Genomic DNA, 13069 nt, shown 5'->3' with positions numbered 1-13069 from the left:
AGTAGTAGGCCTGCGAGTATTACGGCACTCGCAACACAATAAGGTCATATGAGTTTTAAGGCACTTGCAACACAATAAGGTCAAATAAGTTTTACGGCACTTGTAACACAGTACGGTCATATAAGTGCCAAAGATTAGAGTTGTTACAAGAGAGTAGTAACAAACACAAAAAAAGGAGGAGGAGAGAAAAGGACGATAGATGTTTAATTGGAAAGATGGAGCAAACCACACCAGAGCATCTGCTCTGCAAACCACCCACCAGAAATGTTGGAAAGAAATCACAAACAGTATCTGGTAGACATACAATTTTAATATTTGCTCCCTTGAATGAATTAAAAAATTCAACGTAGAACTGAAAAAAAAAAAATTAAATAAAATAAACCTGTGAGGCTGCAGTATCATTCATACCAATAAATGCACCTCGCCAATTAAACAAAAAAACCAAACCAAAAAGAGAAAAGTCAACCAATCTGAATAAATCTCAATGGATGCATTATTCGTGAAAAAGTATAAAGGCGTGTAAGTAACAATATACAGGTATATATAGGAAACACAGGATTTTTGGACAGACACAAGCAAGTGGACTAATGGCTACAGAGATTTCTATACAGTCTGAAGTCTAATTAATATTGCTCGGTTCAAGTCAAAGGTCTAAAGTAGCAAAGTTCTAAAAAAAAAAAAGGCATTCTAATATCATTATGTACATGCATAATATATGATATTTCATGCAATTTTCAAATATTATACATACATGAATTACAATTGTATCTGAACATTGAGGGGAATAGAAAAATACTCTTCTGAAGTGTATTCAATCAAACAGATATACACCACCACACCACACCCATCATTGTAAAAAAAAGAATAAAAATAAAAAACAAGAGCAACCTCCCCCAAAAAAACCCAACAACAACAACACCCAAACATACACAGGTTTCAAGTTAAACAACAACTCTGGGATGGAAGGAAAATCACAGAACCATCAGTTTTAGATGCTATTCACAAAGAAATTAAACAACACAAAAAGAAAACAACTTCAAACCAAAGACCCCAGTGAAGCCATTTTATAAATTCACTTTTGTAGATACATCTTCAACTCAAATCTGAAAAGAACACCTTCTGCAGTCTCCTTATTCTCATAGGGGAAAAAAATTACGATGGTCAAAAAGACCATGGTATATAATAATATATTAAAATTAAATCTTACAAAAATTAAGACATTAGGTACCCCCCCCCCCCCCCCCGGAAAATTTATTTTTGACTCTAAAAAAAAAATTTATTTTTTAAGCAAAACTTGTGAGCCCAATAATTCCTGTGGCTTTCTTTTAACACATTCAGAGCCATGAACACTTCAATTCATGCCCCCCCCCCCCCCCCCCCCCCTGTTCATTTCGTTTTGATACTACAACAAAATAAACAACTTTGAAAACAAAGCCCTAATAATAGTAATAACAGGATAGAACGGAGAAGGGACAAACAATATGTTCTATATGGCCAGCAAAACGAATCAGGGAGGATTTCTTTCTAAATAGCTATAATTAGGATACAAGGACCAAATATGCCAGTTTGCATATAAATAAAAAAGCATGCAAGTGTTGGTATACTAATACATGGAGCTTTCTTACTAGTGTCGGGAGCGTAGGCAGGATACAATGTGCATCTGGAATTATACCTAGTGAAGTGAAAAATCTTCAAAGCAGTAAATACGAGTACTAACAGAATATGATATTGGTTTAAGTATGAAAAAAAAAAAATGGTTAAAAAATCAATTCATTGACAATTTTTGAAAATGTAATAAACAAGAAAAAAAAGTAGATACATGATAATTTTTCAAATCAAGTCATGTTTGAGCAAATTTAGGTTTATCCATGCATGATGTGGAGCCCCTGGAAGAGCCCAACATGTCCTGAACAGGACAAATAGGTTTGATCAGGAGGAATGATCCCGCACCGTCATTTAAAAAAACAGCCTGACCAATAAACCTAGATCTACCACTACACACTCTCTTCAAGACAAAGGTTGAGTGAACAAGAGGGATTGGACCCAAAATCCTTCATGTAAACCTTGCAGATGTTTTATGCTCTCATCAATACAATTTATTTCATTTAGGGGAGAGGTCACTTTGATCCTGTCTGTCAGGGCCAACTCAGGCTATATGTGATACTAAATTTCAGTAGGAAGATGGAGATTCTTGATAACATATCTTCCCAACCAAGGAACACAACTCAATTTTTCAGCACACTAAATAAAGAGACTGGCTGTTACATTACTGACCAAAACGCGATTTTATCATACTACTAAATACCGAAGGATACAGTTCATTTTGAGAAAAAAATATATTCTATCACATCACTGACTGACCAAAGCATTTCCTTATTTATAATATAAAAAAAAGGGACACAAATGAGATCATGCTGGCCTCAATTCCCACGTGTCATTCACCAAAGCTTGCCCTTTCATTGAAAGTGACTTTCATGGTACACAATCCATGAAACACTGACCGCCACCTCACAAAATGACGGTGCCAGTGGGCCATATCTGGTCACAATTTTCTCTCGGCGTCTGTTTAGTTTTTCTGACATAAAATTATGATTAAATATGAAAAGAGGAAACTCTGAAAGGCAGTAATGCAACCAAAAGCTGCATGCAGATCAGACAAACAAGAAAAAAATGTTTTTTTTAATGGGTATACTGGTGAGACATGGGCCAAAGACAAAAGCAACAGTTCTTTCTGAAAAAAAAACCCCCAACCCCAAAAAACAAATATACAAAGGGTGTATGTAGTATTTCTGTCAGTCAGCAGTTCAGCGGATCTTCTAGGCTGCAGCCATAAGGAGAGCATAGGATAGAGAAAAAAACCTCATAAATCAGAACTGAAATCAAATCTAAAAGACTTGAACTCTTTTTAACCTTCAAAGGCAAACATTGACTTTTACCAAAAGGGTTACTTTAACTCTATCCATACGTCGTGTTTTACTATTGTATCCATACAATGTGGGGAACTCTGTGCCACCACTTTCCAAAGAGGAAATTTACTCATTACTGATCCGTACGTTTTGCATAGAAGTCTGTAAAAATTATTTTTTGAGAAATACTGAAAGTTTCAAAGAGATCTTCGCACTACAAGTATTCTAAAAATGTGAAAAATACAACCTCGGGGGTACAAAATGACCCCAGGGTGTACGGATAGGGTTAATGATGCAATTATACTACATCTGTGCTACTCAACAAAGAGAAAAAGTAATTTTTAAAAATACTCTCACAGAAGGCAGATCTATGTTTCTTGCATTTCACTTTAACCAAATGCAATGAAAAATAAATGAAACCATTGACGAAGACAGAAAAGTGCATACAGTCTTTGACCAGTTCAGGTACGTGTGGATGTTGATTAACGTTTTTGAGTGTATATGTGTGGGTGGAGATTAATGTGTGAGTGTATATGTAAAAAAAATGAAATGGTATGGGTTTAACGCCCCAATCAACACTATTAGCTGAGGCTCGAACCCTCGGACCCGCAACCTCACGATTACGAGTCCGGTAGCCTAACCACTGGGCTACCAACGCCACCAGTGTATATGTGAGGGTGGAGATTAATGTGTGTGAGTGTATTTTGTGTGGGTGTAGATTAATGTGTGTGAGTGTATACGTGTGGGACTAGATTAATGTGTGTGAGTGTATATGTGTGAGAGTAGATTAATGTGTGAAAGTGTATGTGTGGGTGTAGATTAATGTGTGTGTGTATATGTGTGGGTGTAGATCAATGTGTGTGAGTGTATTTTGTGTGTGGGTGTAGATTAATGTGTGTGAGTGTATATTGTGTGTGTCGATTAATGTGTGTGAGTGTATATGTGTGGATGTAGAATAATGTGTGTTAGAGTATTTTATATGTGGGTGTTGAATAATGTGAGTGAGTGTATTTTATATGTGGGTGTAGATTAATGTGTGTGAGTGTACATGTGTGGGTGTAGATTAATGTGTGTGAGTGTACATGTGTGGGTGTAGATTAATGTGTGTGAGTGTATTTTATATGTGTGTGAGTTTATGTGCGTGGGTGTAGATCAGCGTGTGTGAATCAATGTGTGTGAGAGTATGTGTGTGAGTGTAGATCAATGTGTGTGAGTGTATGTGTGGGGGTATAGATCAATGTGTGTGGGGGTATAGATCAATGTGTGTGGGTGCATGTGTGTGGGTGTAGATCTGTGTGTTTGAGTATTGATTAATGTGTATGGGTGTATGGGGGTGGGTGTACTTGCACGTATCTGTCCTTCTGTTAGACAGTGGTAAGTCAAATCATATTGTACTAAACACAAATGAATAAACATGTATTACTTCAACCGATATTGATGATTTGTGGAACTTTGGAAGCTTTGCCTTTCTTGAGCAAACTGAAGCACAGACTTCTATTAATACTAACAAACTGCCTTCTGAGGTCAAAATTGATTTGAACATTTCAGTGGGTATCCCTATTGCAGGTCAACTTTGAACACACAGTAGCTTTTCATAATGTAAGACATTGTATCTAAAATCACAATGAAGTGAACACTGTCCAAATAAATAAATCTTTCTACTGAGTGTGAGAAAATGTAAGAAAGTGCTAGATCTGTACATACTTATCATATGACTATTCTGCAGATTTCACAAGACAGTACTTGGTAAATCAAAAGCAAAACAGAACCGTAACTAAACAAGGTATGTAACAAACATAATATGTGTATTAATTTCAAATGTTCCAGAATTAAAATCATTTTAGGAGGGATTGGGAGGAATTCGTAATTGTTTTAGAGACAAAACAATAACAATCTCTCCCCCAAAAGTATGAAAACACAAGGACACAGTGGTGCACGTTAGACTTTGGGACCATCCAACCTCCTCATGTACTGCAAGCTAAACATCATGTTCCCTTGCACATTCCCACAATGTGTCAATTCAGTAGACCAGAAACTAGATACAGTACTTTTACCAAACATTGCAAACAGAATGATTTGGATGCCATTATTACAATGTGACATCATTTACAATTCAGCCCACACAGAGCAGTAACTAGCCTTTCACACACTGTATTGCATGACGATAAATGCACTTATAGTTGCAGCCCACAAGAACAAAGAGTAAGAGAAAAAACAACAACAAATGAACCATAAAAAACAACTTAGACAAGCAAATGTTGAAGTCTCCAGGTCACAAGATAGGAGCAAAGAAACAGCAATATGAAACTTTTTAAAGTAAAGAGAGAGAACAGTATCATTCTAACATTGACCAGGGTCAGCAAAAAGTTGTATAAAAATTAAAAACACTCATGAATACATTTTGTACAAACTAAGAACTAATCTCACGTCATGAAATAGGAACCGAAAATCCCAAAAGCTATAAAATATAATCAAATTAACTAGCAATTATGGAAATCTTAAAATAGTTTAGACCCTGTTAAAGTCACCTGCAACAACTTGGCTATACTATGATAACAGGTCCACCACAATAAACTGAAACAACTACTAAGGAGAGTCAATTTTTAGTGGACCCAAAGCAATGTACATGCCACTGGCTTGCAAAATAAACCTCACAAAATCAAATACACACACATGCAAAAAAGTTGTACCGGTGGGCCGTGCAAAGGTGTCCTTGCTAAGCTGCATAAGAAACAACAATACAACACACAAGTAGACCACAAGAAATTACATTTTCATATTTCAAAATACATAAGTGTGTTATCAAGAGGGCTGCTGCCAATGCACATCCCACTGAAACCCGAATAACATTAAAAAGACAATGGATCCACTTGGAACCAAAGGATGATTCTGTCCTAGTAGGAGTACAGTTTACATCAGGAGATAGCATTCCTTTTTATTCCTACACACATGTACTTCAAACAGTTTGCAGCAAAAAAATGACCATATGAAATATACATACGTACATGTGAGAGAAAAACATGCTTGTGAAGAGTACAAAAGAGTTCAACGTGCACAAGGACAAATCACACTTTTAAATGTCTGTAGAACCAGCCTCAGTGGGACTTCAAAAACCGTGATTTTAAAAAACCCCAACCCAGATCACAAGAATAAGAGGCCAGTATCAAAATAGCCTTTTACAGTTTTAGAAAATATTTTTAAATTACCACACAGGCAGTTGCTTTTCTACATCCTCCCAAACGTTTATTGTAGGAAATGGTACCCCTTTATGAACAGTGCACAAGTAGTTTTCTAGGCAAATTTCTGGTCTCTCCTCACATCTACACCATAAGTGTGAAGGATGGAATCAACATCCCTTTTGAAGTAGTATCATGTCAAACTAACTTAACCAAATTTGGCCTGAATATCTTTCATTTTAGTACAGAATGATTATCAGTAGAGAAACTAAAAAGATCAAGCTCCAAAACAAAAGATTGTTAAAAAACAGAACAGTCCCGATAACCACCTCCAAAACGACTCATACTACTCCAACAACTATGTACAGCAAAACCGGGATAACACAAACTTCACGGAGCTAGAAAATTTCTTCGGGCCAACCAGATCTCCTGAAAATTTCTTAGCGTGTTAAGAGAAGTTGCAAAGCACAGAATAAAGAAGGAACACTCCCCCCCCCCCCCCCCTATATACACACACACACACCCGGGGAATGAAATCCTGTGGTGTTTAATGTTAAATTACTTTTTGTTAAAAAAGAGTCTATCATTATTCTATAGCATTAGATCCTCAGTCGTACTTTTTTTTTTTTTTGTAAAGTGTTTTATGGTGCTCGCAACTGCATAAAGTCATATGAGCGCGCAGGACACACCTAATATTTTCAGTTGGTAGGAAATTTTGAATTTTGCCCGGGTGGCGGCCAAAGCCTACTCTTATCGATTTTAGACCACCAAAGGATCTTTAACGTTCGCAACTTGCACACGGGCCCTCCGAGAATTTTTGCCCTTGTCTGAGAAGGCTAGATGTAGATCTTTCCTACCAGAAGATCAGGGGTGTGGCTGAAAGACAGCAGTAAGAAGAAGCGAAGGAGTAGCAGTAGAAAGGCTGCAGAAAGAATCAGGAGCCCAGAGGAAAGGGTAAAGGAGTTGAGGGGGTGGGGGCAGAAAGAGGAGACAAAAGCAGACGACAGAACATTGCTAGAGAGCAGGAAATGAGGTGAAAGGAGACCTTTGAATGAGAGGCCAACACTTTAACCTCTAGGCCACGAGAGCCCCCAGTTCTACTTTGCATAAAAAGATTTCTTTTTCAATTACAAATTACATGAACTATGCTATTGTACTGGTGGTCAATGGTTTCACGGCTTAAACAAAAAAATTCATATTGAAAAGAACAACAAAGTGGGCGCTTCACACACTATGTGTCACATACTAAGCTGCCAAACATTCTCTAATACTAATTATTTTAAAGTTCGTTATCTTTTAGTTTACACAATGACCTGAAACAATGAAATGCAGATGAGGACAATGTAAGAATACATCATAAAAAGCATAAAAAGAACAAGACTAGGTGAGAGTATTAAATCTTAGACATGCTGCAAACCTTACACAAGTACACTGTACTCATGAAGTGCATCTTGTGAAAATATTGGATATCTGACACTAGTACCACATTACATCATTACACTGAGGTCTATAATCCAATAATTGAATGGACAGAGTCATTCCAGTTAACTTAAGCAATTTGGGGTAACTTTAAGCCAGCTCTTGTAACATGTTTTAAATTATTGTCAACAACTCATTGTCAACCAAAGAAAAGTGTACCGTGTTGACAGTATCAAGAACATCAGGTATAGGCCTATTTCTGGTCTACCCAAAACCAGGTCTTAGACAACTTTGCCATCTCTCTAGTCTCTTCTTTCAATTAAAAAAAGACACCTTCTTCATTTTTCCAAGAGAAGTATGCATGATGTACATCTGGCCTCATATATACATTGTGACATCTTATCATTGCATCCTTTCCCCTGAATGGAAATACCAATATCACACATAAACGTCAACAAAATTTAGGGCATCACTTTTTAAAAGAAGTACAAAACCCCAAGACAGACCAAAATTACCCCAAATAACAGTTCCAAAGTCAAAAACAAGAGCATTAACCAATCAAAATATTTACAATTAGAATTACAGAATAGTCTGTGAGTACTGACATTCAATGCTCCATTTTACACAATGTAGGCACAGGTCATTACGAGGGTGGGACAATCACAGTTTTTTAAATTTATCACTGGGACTGACACCGATGGCCTCTTTGGGGGTAATGCCTGCAATTACTAATCCAACAAATTTCCAGGGTTTTTTTATAGCCACTAATGTTTGCATCCACCACAAGATATATATATGATAGCCACTGTAACAGAAGGAGACTTTGTATGTACATTTACTAATTAGTCTAACGACATGTCCTTTCATCTGTATTCTTTTAAACTGAAAACGCAAGGAGAGCTTTGAAGAGATATGGACAAACTTTGACAGATGCGGAGCTGCCCTCTGTGCCTGGCAATCCCCGCCATCATAAAGCACAGCATGAAAATAGACAAAATTGCCATGGCACAAATTATGAGTGAAATACCATAACACATTGTGAAAACCTTAACACAGAGTGAAAATATGAAACACAAAGTCAACACACGCAATGAAAAGGGGTCCAACAACTTTTCTTCCCCTCCCCCCCTAAATACACACAAAACAAACACACACACACATTCAGGCAAGATCATCAGATATCTGTACAAATGTGGGCCAGTCATACAAAAGACAAAACCCCCCCACAATACAGCTTATATTTTATGATGACGACAAAGAGGCGACAAGGTTTGGGAAGAAGAGCAGGAGGTAGGACAAAAAGTGGCCCAGTCAACAAAGAAACATTCACTGAAACTTTATTAGGGAGAGGCTAGAGAAGACATATGATGCAAGGGTTATCAATACGATAAGTCACTCCATTTATCCATCATCATCAAGAATAACAGGTGACGTCAGTATCAACACAAGAAAAGTCACTTGATAAACCCGTTACCATAAGAAATAACACCTTAAGTCCATGTTAACAAAAATAAGTTCCTTGATTTACCAATAACCACCCTCAGCAATAAAATCTGAAGACACTATAATTAAAATATGTTACTTGACCTACCTATCAGCATTAGAAATAAAATCTGAAGTCGGAGTTGTCATAGCATGAGTTACTTAACTCCACATCATCAGAAATAAGTTACTTGAATTACCGACACACCATCAGAAATAAAATCTGAATTCCGCGTTACCATAAAATAAGTTACTTGAATTACCTCCAAAGTATCAAAAATAAAATCTGAATTTACCCTCCATATAAATTACTTGGTTTACTTCACACACTCTCCACTAAAAAAGTACAAATTAGTACAAAATCAGAAAAAGGAATAAAAAATTAACAAAACAATGCATTTCACTGCTCTCGTAAGAAAAGGTTTATCTCGAAATTTAAGAGAAACTCATCTTTCTTGCAATAGCAACAATCTACGCCCAGCAGCATTTTCACATTTTTGTTGTTGCTATTATTTCTTATAGTAAAATTATATATTCAAGATTGCCAGTGATGGTTAGCAGCTGTAGACTCCAAGGTTTGATTAGGTTTCACTGTACACAGGGTTCAAGCCAAACTGCTAAACAAAACATTAAATAGCTATGTTTAACATCAGTTTCATTACATGTTCCTCACATTTGTGATTTGAGGGACACAAACACTGTGAGATATTCAGATTTACATAAAGAGATGGATACCTAAATGGGGAGTAACACCACTACTAGAAGCCCCAAGTTATCTCAAACACCTTTAAAAAAAGCATGGGTTATATTTACAACAAAACCAGCCCAAGGAGTTATATAATATAGGCAAGCCTAATAAAATCATAATATGCGAAAACTGAAAAATCCTCCATTTTCTTTTGCTATCATGTTCTAATAAGAATGCCATCAACAATTTTCACAGTACCCAATGGGATACATATATTCATAAGGTTTTGCAGGAGGGGGAAGGGAATTTAGTATGGAAACAATGTCTCATAAACTATACCTCTGTTGAAACAAAATATAAGTAGATTATGAAGTGAAATATTTTTACAGTAGTTACATGTTTACTTTAGAACAGAAGTCTCTGCTTTTCAATCTGGTAATATTTGTGAGACCACAGAAGTAGGTGGACCCAGCATAAATCCCCCATCTGCAATTACCCTAAGTACCTACATGTGACAGTCACATTCATTTAACTTTTAAAAAAATGCATCATACGGCAGAGAGAAAGAAAGGCTTTATTAAGACATAATCACCCTGTAAAATTGTAAGGTAACTTGAATAAATTTTGGCCTGATGTTTCTAAGTGGTGACAAATAAGAATTGTGGCTTCCCACGGACAGAAGGAGAATTGACAAAATAAAAGGCAATGGACGTTTTGTGATGCAAGCATTGTAAGTCACTGGTGTTCTTTTTTCAATGTCATATATAATTTTCAAAGACAAAATGATTTCAAAACTTTTCATGGTTAGAAAGAAAGCACATAAAGACAAATAATAGATTCTGTAAATAAACATGGAATTAAATAGCACTGCATAGTAATAAAGAAGAGACAATGATCTGGAAAAGGAAACCTGAGACAATGAGCTTTTAAACTAAGAGATTTAAAAGTACTTTGCCTGATTATATTAAACAATAACCTTGCAGAAAAAAGAGACTGCTACATTTGTATTTTCTAGAATACACTCTGTAGAAAAGTTATTTCAAAGATATCAATAAATCTTCTCTTATTCATACATTTTCAGGCATCTGCGGTTGGCCTCTGCATAAATACTACTATGTACTCATTTAGTGGAATGTTGGTGGGCTGAGCGGCTTTAACTGGGAAAAAAAAAAGCTGAAACACTTGCAAGTACTATTAAATATAATTGTGCTCAATTTATTATGGTTAACACTTCCAGTACAATACCAGTATTGAATATCTACTTCCTAATTCAATGTTGAAACATCAGAACGAAAAGAAACTGTAGAATTAAATGACATTTATCCTGGCCATGACTCATAGTCATATGAGAGGCAGCATTGTGAAATCAGGCACTCGTCAAATTAATGAAACAGAAGAAACTAATATTTTTCCACAGGTTTGGTAATTTTTATCGAATTTTTGTTTTCTGGCTCAACACGTTTCATGTCTATTAAAGAACACATTCCTGTGTGGATATTAGTACTGAAAAACATTTGACTAAAAGCACGAAAAATGTACATTCTCTGTTTCCACGGACTCTCAAGCTAAGGAAATAACAAAACTTCGGCCCCATTTTCCACTAATTTTACCTCTGAGATCAGGCGACCCCTACCTCATTCAGTTGCAAATATTTTGAGTTGTGTTCAAGATAACAGGATAGTTTTTTCATCGAAAGCAAGACAAATGAACAACCTTTAAGATGATACCAATAACTTCACAAGACCAAAAATAGATGAGCACCCGATTCCACTGCGTCATGACACATATTATAAACCAATATACAAATAGCACATGGTCAGCATTTCCCAACAAGACTCAAAACATAACTTTTTCATTGTGAGTGGATCAATGGCAACCCTTACACACACTGGCACCTATATAGAGCAAGAAAAACCATGGAATTTGTGTGTATTTTTGAGAGCACATACTCAATATGCACATACCCATGCAAAAGAGTGTGTGAGTGTGTGTGTGTGTGTGTGTGCGCCCGTGTGTGTGTGTATGTGAGTGTGTGTGAGTGTGTATGTTTTGTATGTTCGCGCATATGTGTGTTTTTGAGGGGACACGTCAAATGGACACTATGTTTATAAGTTTTGTGGTGACTTTTCCCATCTTTTTAAACCTCTGTTTGCGTTTAAGTAAAGAGAAACACATCAAAACAATAAAGGTCATTTAGTGCCTGGAAAAGTAACAACAGAGGGAAAGTAAAGAAGTAGGATCTGCCAGTGGCACCCTTCAACAACCCGTTTAATCTCAATAAATTTTGCACCTCTAAATAATTTTATAAAAAGACATTTTAATATTAATATGTAAAGCAGCACTTCGCCTCATGATCATGAAGATGTTGCCAAAGAGAGAAGAATAAATGGAGATAACAGAAGAAATGTAACAAAAGTTTTGACTCGACAAGAGCTCCCTTCTGTTTCCTACACTACATCATGCATTGCAGAAAGAATTAGTTTCCGTTTTAATAAGAGTTCTACAGCACTTGAAATAACAAAAACTCATGTAAGTGCCGCAAATTAAAGGTGTTACCAGAGTGTAACATTCAAAGAAAAGATGGAGAGAAAAAGAGGATAGACAAGAGCTCCTACAAACCATCCACATAGTAAGACTGAATCAGATAAAGCTTCCTGAGTTGATCAAGCAGCTTGTACCTTTGACATAGACCCAGTAAAATCTGCAGATTTGAACTCTAGTCATCAATCCTTGTACTTTCATACATTCATTCACATACCTTTGCTACTCTGCACCTAACAGCCTAATGTCATCTGCAAGCCAATCAGTTACAGGTGGGGGTCCATCTTTAACACTATGATGTGGCGAAACTGTCACATGTTGAGTCTACGTTCCTGCACTTAACGCAGCTAAATACAAATAATGGTAATCTAACTCATATAGTACAAGAAGGATAATAATAAAAGGGCAAGGAACAAGCAATTGTTATCTCTTCAAAAGACAAAACAAAACAAAAAATCCCCAAAACTAGAAATAAGAATAACAACACAAAGGCAATGTTTTCACTTTTGAACAAACATGTGTACTTTGAGAATACAAATAATTTCAAAACAAAACAATCTTTAAAATGTATTGAGTTGATGGATTTCCATGAAAGATTGTCATACACAGACCCCTCTTCCACACGAAAAGATCAATGCTCTAATACCATAAAGGAGATCAAGCACATGTACATAGCTGATCTGGTTGTAAGAAAAAATGAAAGACTTAAAATTCAAATAAATAAATGTGACTGTGACAGAAACCTTTCGACAAATATCACTCGTAAGGCAGAATCAAAACATCAGAAGAACAACATCTATAGGACCTTTTAAAGACTATTAGTATTAAGTATGACTGGGTAGAAATTACAATCAATT

This window comes from Aplysia californica, unplaced genomic scaffold, assembly GCF_000002075.1.
Source record: "Aplysia californica isolate F4 #8 unplaced genomic scaffold, AplCal3.0 scaffold00125, whole genome shotgun sequence".
NCBI classification, from domain to species: domain Eukaryota; kingdom Metazoa; phylum Mollusca; class Gastropoda; order Aplysiida; family Aplysiidae; genus Aplysia; species Aplysia californica.
This window is presented reverse-complemented; position numbering follows the sequence as displayed.